Below are 8,230 nucleotides of genomic sequence, written 5' to 3'. Positions count from 1 at the left end.
TAGTTTGGGGTCTGTTAGGTTTATTCCCATACGCCTGACTCCAAAGCACAGGGATCAGGTACCACTGAGCAATGTTAGGCAGTAGCCTGCCACACAGAACTAAAATATGCCATTTGGGACTCCAGAAAGTTTTGCGAGAAGAAACCTAAGTGAACACCTGACCTAAGCCCAGCGAATCTCCACTTTCAGCGGAACTCTAGGCCCTCATCCGTGACACTGGCACTCTCCTCAGCCCCCAGGTCAGTTTGTTTAGAGCCGGTCAATCGGGCTTTCCATCCTCCCCTCCATGACAGTAATCATAGGTTGGATTCTGAGTAGTCCACTCCCAGAGGTCTGCCTCCAAAGATACGGAGATGAAGAAGCCTGAGTCATACCTAAGGCCTCAGTATGCCACCCAAAGCGAAACCGTTTTATTTGGGACTCCAGAAAGGAGGTCGAGGGGGAGAAATCCTAATTACTTCTGTACTTGATTCCCTCGATCCCCCACATTCACTGGCTCATGGGCACAAACCCACTGCTTCACACTCACCCCAACCCATGCCATCAATCCCCGCCCCCACCGTGGAAATTCTGGACACATCCACCCTATTGGAACTCTCATTCTCCTATGCCTTACCCCTAACCCTAGATTTGGTGTGAGAGGTCCATTCTGAAAAGGCTGGAGTGGGAGACATGGATCCTGAGGGCAGACCTGTGGCCCCCCTCCAAGGCCGGGCATCATCCTTGCCTCACAGGGGATCCATGAAAGTGCTCTATCAGATGACTGATGGGGCTCCCTCCTGAAGAACTCAGACACAGAAAGACAATTACAGATGCTCACATGTACATACAACATGGGGAAAGAAATTACTGAACACATAGATATGGAGAATAGATTTGTGGGTGCCTGATTCAGAGGAGGATGGGAAGGGTGAAGGTGGTCAAAGATACAGGTTTGTGTGTTAAAATCCGACAGCCATGGAATGTTCTGTGCAGCATGGAGACTAAAGTGAACCCCGCAGGATGGGGTACAGGTTCCCCAGCTCTTTGAAAGTACAGTACTCCTAGGAAACCTTTCAGAGCAGAAAGGGTGTAAAGAAGGAATGACCATTAATTAATATGGAAAAATTAGTGACCATGCTCAGACTCCTAAATTTACTTATTGTTGGCATTTCTCAGGACCCAGGACACAATTCCTAATGGATGCCGAAAATAAATGGAGAGAAAGCACAGCAGATGCTCACAAACAGAATTCAAAGCGCTGGTGGCTGGACACGGAGAGCGGTTTACAGGAAGGAGCTGGTTACGGTGCACACTGCGTCTGTCGTGCTTCTCCCCAAACAGATGCTGAATGCAAAGCTCACCGTTCAACTATTTTCATAAGGAACATCCTCTTCAGGTTTCTTCCCATTAGTGAAACCAGGTGATAACGGAGATCTTTCCAAAAAGCCAAGTGTCTTCCCATGAACTTTTAAAAAATGGGGAATACTTATACTTCACCGTTGCTGAGGGAGGAGATGTGAAAGCTTCTCCTGGAAACAAACCTCAGCAGATCCACCCAGAAAGGCACCTTCCTCAGCATGCCGAATGCGGACTACCTCCTACCCCCAGATACCTTCTCCTTCCCCTCGCTCAGGACAACCCACAACAGCTGGGAGTTACCCCAGTTCCTCCTTTCTCCCATCCTCAATATCTAAGCTGTCGGCAAATTCTGTGAGCTCCATCTTTAAGACGTACCCACCGTAGGACTCACCACTCCTTTCAAGGCCGCCTGTCTGGACCACACTGGAGCCCATCTCTTGCCTGAGTTCCTGGAAAAGAGTCATCATTGACCTCCCTTGCCCAACCTCAACCCTCTGTCATCTGTTCTCAACCCTGCAGCCAGGATGACCCAGTGAAACAGGGTCCCATGGGGTCACAGCCCTGCTATGGCTTTCTGTCACACTCTGTCACCTTGATGATGCAAGTCCTAAGCTGTCGCCTGTGGTCACAGGGCCATCTTGTAGCTCATGGATGCACCTGGTATGCTCCTTCCCTGGGGCCTTTGCACATGCTTTCCATTCTGTTTAGAATGCTCTTCATGTGATATCACTGACCTTCCCTAGATCTTGACTCAAGCATCACCCTCCTAGTGAAGTACCACCTGACCCCTATGTGAATACCAAACACCACCCCCACCTTCCCTTCAGCACCCCCAGTCCTGTCTCCTCCTTTATATTTCCATAGCACTTATTATAATCTCCAGTTCATCTTGGCAGGGAAGAAACTGAGGCATCAACTGATGGCTTCATCACCTACTGCTCCCAATTTCCTGGTCCAAAGTCCAGGGGGAAAGGTGCCCCAGGACTCTTACACAGCCAGGATGCCCGGGACGAGGGGGTCCATCCACCTCCTGCACCCTGAACACCATCAGGTAAGGGAGCCATATGAGGAATTCACCTGTACACGAAACCTGAAACCAGAAACCTTCCTCGATGACAGGTGAGCACACACACTTACTCCTCTTCCCTGAGGTGCTCATCCAAGAAAACTGAGCAGAGATGCTGCCCAGAGCCCAAATATCCCTCTGGCCAAAATCCTGGGAAACAGACATCTGATCTCAGCACCCTGCCAGGCTTGGATCGGCTCAGTGAGTCCTAAGACCCAGAGACTTCTTTCCACTCCAGCTCAATCCTTCTCACAGAGAAGCAAACTCCAGCCTCACAAACATGCTCATCATTAGCTCTGGAATTCCCTGTGTTGTGTCTACACTGGCCCACACAGTGGTCCCATGCAGAACACTCCACAAATGTCCTAGGTTTACAAGCCACTTTCAAGCTGCCCTTAGAAAGGCAGAAACTGGCCCAATAGGCAGACCAGCCAAGTGATTTGATGTGCTGCAAACTCGGACAACATCCTCCCTGAACACCAATGCTTCCGAGTCCAAGTGTCCAAACTTCGCTCACTGGGCACTGAGAACCATGTAAGCATGAACACTGCTCTTTCGATTCACTGACCTCCCAGGCCTTCCAATCAGAACCAAGCTCCAGTCACCACTCTATTTTCCCTTCAGAGAGAGAGGTCAAATGATGGAATAAAACAATCCCTGTGTACAGCACACTTTTATCCACATAGAATTCCTTGGTCTTTCTCATTCGGGCAGCCCTACAAGACCCACACCAATGAGAGATACCACAAGTTCAATCATCACGTATATATTTGACCTTGTGTTCTTTCTTTTGATAATTTTATTTCAAAGTCAATGTCTCTCTTGCTTCTTAAAATAATAATAATTAATAATCATGATAATGATGATGATGATATGGTCACCTAAGGATTTGGATCTCCATTGCCAGATGGCATGACTCTTGTCCAGATAAGGATGAAGACAAAACCTCAGCCCATAAAGCAAAGCCCACAACCTCAGGGATCCCGACACGCCTCATGGGTGAAGAGTTCCGATGCTACATGGACTTGTCTGAGTCCAAACGATACAGGCAAACTCCAGCATTCATTCTGTTTTCTTCATTAATTCCCCAGCTCAAGTCGCAAGTGACTCACCGGGTCAAGCTTCCAGAGCCCTGGATGGGTCTCCAGGTAAGCACCCCCACCCCGGGGGGGGGGGGGGACATGAACACCAACAAAGGATTCTTTTAATACTTCACAAGACTGTTTTCCCATTCTTTAATTAAACTGGGAAATAAAAACGCACAGATAGCCCCTTCTACTAGCCGGTCCGATTCACTTCACTGGTCGATATAAGAGCAGGAAATAAAAGAGTTACGGATTTTCTGAGGACCCATCATGTCCATCACTTCAGGTTTGAAACTTCACACACATGCAAGGAAAGAAGCTCCAGCAAACATCTCGGCCTGGCAACTCTGACTGCCTGAATGGGAGTGACAGGGACAAACGATGATTCTGTGTGTGCTGGCTGAGGCTGGTGGCCCTGAAGAAGGGACTCGGCCAGCTCTCCACCTGTGCCTCAACTGTCCTCAGCCAGGAACCAGCTCACAGCCCTCACCTGTCACAACGTTCACATGGGAGACCACAGCCACCCCACGAGCGCGCCCTGCCCATACCCTGCTGCAGAATGCACTCAGCTCTCCTCTGGGACCCGTCACCTCTACCCAGACCTGGAACCCCCATCTGCTGCAAAGCTCCAGGATTCCCCCTCCTTTCCCAAAATTACACTGGTCCAAGGCTTTCCTGAGAAAGGGAGAAGGCTACCTAATGAATGGTTCACACCTTCTTTCCCTTTCTTTCATATTTATCTCCACTTACCTTCCTACCTGTGCAAACTGTTAAGTGATGTATGCATGGAACATGAACGTGTTCTGAGATCGCAATCTTTCATTGCAGCCTTCTCAGGCCTCCTTATGCAATAAAATACCATATCCCTAGGACGGGGAGTTTTAAAATTATTATTTACAGAATAATAGAGCCCAAATCACCTCGTTTTTAGTTGCTCTTCAATAGGCAGAACAGTTTCTGTGTAAAGACTTTCCACAGATATGACCTTCCATCAATTTCTTTATTTTCTTTTTTAAATTTTTTTTTATTATGTTATGTTAGTCACCATACACTACATCCTTAGTTTTTGATGTAGTGTTCCATGATTCATTGTTTGCGTACAACACCCAGGGCTCCATGCAATACGTGCCCTCCTTAATACCCATCGCCGGCCTATCCCAACCCCCCACCAAATCCCTCTGAAGCCCTCAGTTTGTTTCCCAGAGTCCATAGTCTGTCGTGGTTCATTCCCCCTTCTGTTTACCCCACCCTTCATTCTTCCCTTCCTTCTCCTACTGAGCTCCCTGCTATTTCTCCTGTTCCATAAATGAGTGAATCCGTATCAAAATTGCCTTTCTCTGCTTGACTTATTTCACCTTCCAGCAATCTCATAAGGAGGAAACAGAAACTCTGTGGGATAACCTGACTCACCCAGCGTCAAGCAAGTAGTTCCAGAACTCAGCCCAGGGCTCCCGTCACCAGGCCCCTTGAAGCCACCAGCATGACTCTATCCAAAGGAATTCCCAAAGACTCTCCTTCTGACTGCACCACCAAAGAAATGACAGAGAGAATATGGCACCTCAAAATATTGAGTTGATACATCTAGTAAAGCTAGATAGTCAAGCTTAACTTTTAAACAGGAAAAGGCTGCTTTGAATAATTTTGAATTTTCCCTCGACCCTCATTGTAATTCTTGGGATGAAAAGACTAATCAGTAATGAAACATCACCTTTGACAAATGACAAGACATCATCCATATCTGTATCTGACGACAAAAATCCATCTAACCCTAAATGGTGGCCACTCACCCATATCGTAGGCCCAACTGAATAAACACTGTTAGATGTATATCTTAAAAATACACAAAGAGTAAACCTCACCTTCCCTTTCTAATGAAAGAGTGTTTCTAGGAAACAGCTGTTCAAAATACATTCATAAGCAGTCAATGAACAGAGAAAATGGGATCCCCTGCAAAGTGCTCTAAGCTCAGAAACTAAGTACCTCCTTCACCAAATTCAGAACACTGACAACTATTACTTAAGTTTTACTTCATGGCTCAACTAGAGAAAAGAGAAAAGCCCAGGGGATAGTGGGTTAATGAGAGGTGTTACCTCCAGTCCTGACGTGGATATGACATTTCTCCAAATGGACCTGCCGCTTTCTCTGAATGCTGGTGTCCTGTGTCAAGCTGCCTCACTGACTCAGATGCAGACGTTCAAAACCTCGGGACTCATGGAGCCAGAGAAGAGAAGTGTTGTTAGGTGGGGAGAAGGCGGCTCCTCGGACCTAAAATCAGCATGCCTGCTGCAGTTTCTGGGAGAAGGGGAAACACAGACTTGTCTTTTAGTAGTAATTATCTTCCAGCCCATTGCCACCATTCCCAGGGAACAGGCAGCACAATGCTGAAGTTGGGTAACGGCTCTGGGGTTTCCTAGTGCCACACATGTGCCTGAAGGAACAGGGAACACCCTGCTGAACTTGGGGAACTGCTCAAGGTCCATTACCTGCACTGTGTCGGGGGACAGGGGCACCGCACTGAAGTTGGGGACCGTGCGGTCCTTACTCTCGCTCTTGCTGGGGAACAAGTGAAACCCTGGAATGTCTGCGACCAATACCACAAAAGCTCTGCTGAGCAGGTGCCCTGGAGTCCATGTGTTTGCTATGTAAGGCCAGTTGACAGAGAGTAGGCAGAAGAGACTATCAAGGGAAAAAGAAAACTCAACTGAGTCTCCAAATGAACTCCCTCCACATGCCCTTCCAGAACCCCACCTCTCACCCGGGGTGCCCCTACTCCCAGACCATGCCCCACACAGGCACACAGCATGCATTCACTCAGCCAGGAACTCCACACGTTGAATCTCTCAGAGCTCCCCTTCCCTGGTTCCCAGTCTGCATCCTAGGTCTGCTCTGGGTTTGCCCACAGAGACGTAGCTCCACCCCCATGGGGTGATTGGTTTGGGAGTGTGCGGTTTCCAGCCCCTTGAATGCGGGGCAACCGGCCCCATGACTCACAACTCTGGGAGTGCAAGGGGTCCAAGACCTGCCTCCTTGGCTCAATGCCCAGCGCAGGCATGACTGTGATCACGGGCAGGGCCCCAAGCACACACACACACACACATACACTGCCCCTTCCGCGGACCCCTCTAGCTGCAGAACACCCTCAGAGCCCTGCCCCTTCCCTTCTGCACCAACCCTTCCTACAGGTGTGTGCCTGGATTCTGGCTAGGTCAGCTGCTCTCAGACTGTTCCAGCTTTGGGCTTTAGGAAATGGCAATGCTTTCATGCATGTCCAAGGCAATTTTAAGCCCCAAAAGGAATGCTCCAAGCGGGAATAGCTTTGCCTTCTTGTCTCACCCATGGAGTGGATAGTGCTTCTCAGACCTTCAAAGCATCCTTCTAGGATGAGCCCATTTGTGCTGGAATCTATATACACATGCTTGGTTCTGCAGGGTAGGGGCCAGGAGGAACAGCTGTCACGGTTGTGAACCAGGAACATTTATTTTTCACTTGAAAAGAAAACATAGTGTTATTGTCAACACTAAAGGAAGGAACATTTTAAAACATTTTAGAGAGAAATGAAGAGAGTTTTATTCAAACCCAAGTCAGGTCAGATGCCTGGGAGACACAGTCTTCACAAAGAAGGGAGTGCTCCAGGGAAGGAACATTTAGGGCAGGGTTATATATTTGTTCTGTTTTGTGTTAGGTACAGTTACCCATCACGATGAGGCAGAAGATCCCAGAAAGTGACAGACTTTTCTTATCTTTTCAGTATGTACAAGTCGGTATGACTTTAATCTTACGGGGGACAGAGAGGTTCTTTTGTGTTCTCACCTTGATGTTGGCAAGGGCATTTTTTTGTTCTCTTTTTTGTTTTTGAAACAGATGGACAATATGTGCTGGGGGCAGAAATAGGGCCCATGCTTTGAGGGTTTGCCCGGTCATTTTGAGCTGGGTGAAATGATAAAGGAGGGTTTCCCTAGGAGGTCAAGATCAGGGTCCACAGATGGTATGGGATAAAAATTACTCTTATCCTTATCACCACTACCAAATGGAGGAGCTTGAGATGAAAGCACCTTTCCCATAGCTCAGAGACATCAAAAGGACCCCTACAGAAGGTTACCTGCTCCATGGTCAACACAGGTAACAGAGGCGTTTACAGTCTCTGGACTCCTCCCTTGTCCTGCCCAAATCTCTGAAGCATAGAGATCATTTACAGTCAGAATTTTAGACATCTTAGAGATGTCTGGCACCATTCCCTTGGACTACAGAATACAACAGAATAGCTCACTGTCACAATACGAAAGTGCCCCTGGATACACTAAGTTCTTTCTCCGCAACTTTTGCCTCATGGAAATCGTAATCCTAACATAGAAACACTGCGATAGTTGGGAAGTAAATAATCAGAGGTAAGGGAATATTTTAGCAATCTTTAGAGGCATTGTCTCACTCTGTAGAAGAGGCTGAGTGTTTTCAAATAGTCTTTCCGACCTTTCCACCAAGAGCTTCCATCAATTAAAAAAGGATAGTTCTTTCAGGCACTTTAATATCAGAAAAATAGTATAGTATCTCTATTCTAAGGGATCTTTAAGTCTCTTACTCAAAGGTCCTCCACTGAGATAATTATCTTCATGGTCATGATGGGCAGAGGTGAAAAGGCAGCCGAATTCGTTCCATTTGGCCACACAAGAAAATCCTAATACTTCCTAGGTTTCCAGATCAACAAGACCAGAGGTAAGAGCGAAATGGTACCCTGTATGGA

General features: G+C 47.6%; 1 long non-coding RNA gene across 1 annotated transcript; it reads right to left on the bottom strand.

Moving 5' to 3' along the window:
• Positions 1-4,418: 4,418 nt before the first annotated feature.
• LOC130542707 (uncharacterized) lies at positions 4,419-7,240 on the bottom strand. Its single transcript, XR_008957422.1, has 3 exons — positions 6,826-7,240; positions 5,583-6,168; positions 4,419-5,013 (listed from the first exon to the last, which is right to left on the bottom strand). It is a non-coding gene; the product is annotated as an uncharacterized LOC130542707 (long non-coding RNA).
• Between the last annotated feature and the right edge of the window lie 990 nt (positions 7,241-8,230).

Source organism: Ursus arctos, unplaced genomic scaffold (assembly GCF_023065955.2).
Source record: "Ursus arctos isolate Adak ecotype North America unplaced genomic scaffold, UrsArc2.0 scaffold_43, whole genome shotgun sequence".
Lineage (NCBI taxonomy): Eukaryota > Metazoa > Chordata > Mammalia > Carnivora > Ursidae > Ursus > Ursus arctos.
Note: the sequence above shows the minus strand (reverse complement) of the source record. Positions and strands in the feature narration are given on the sequence as shown.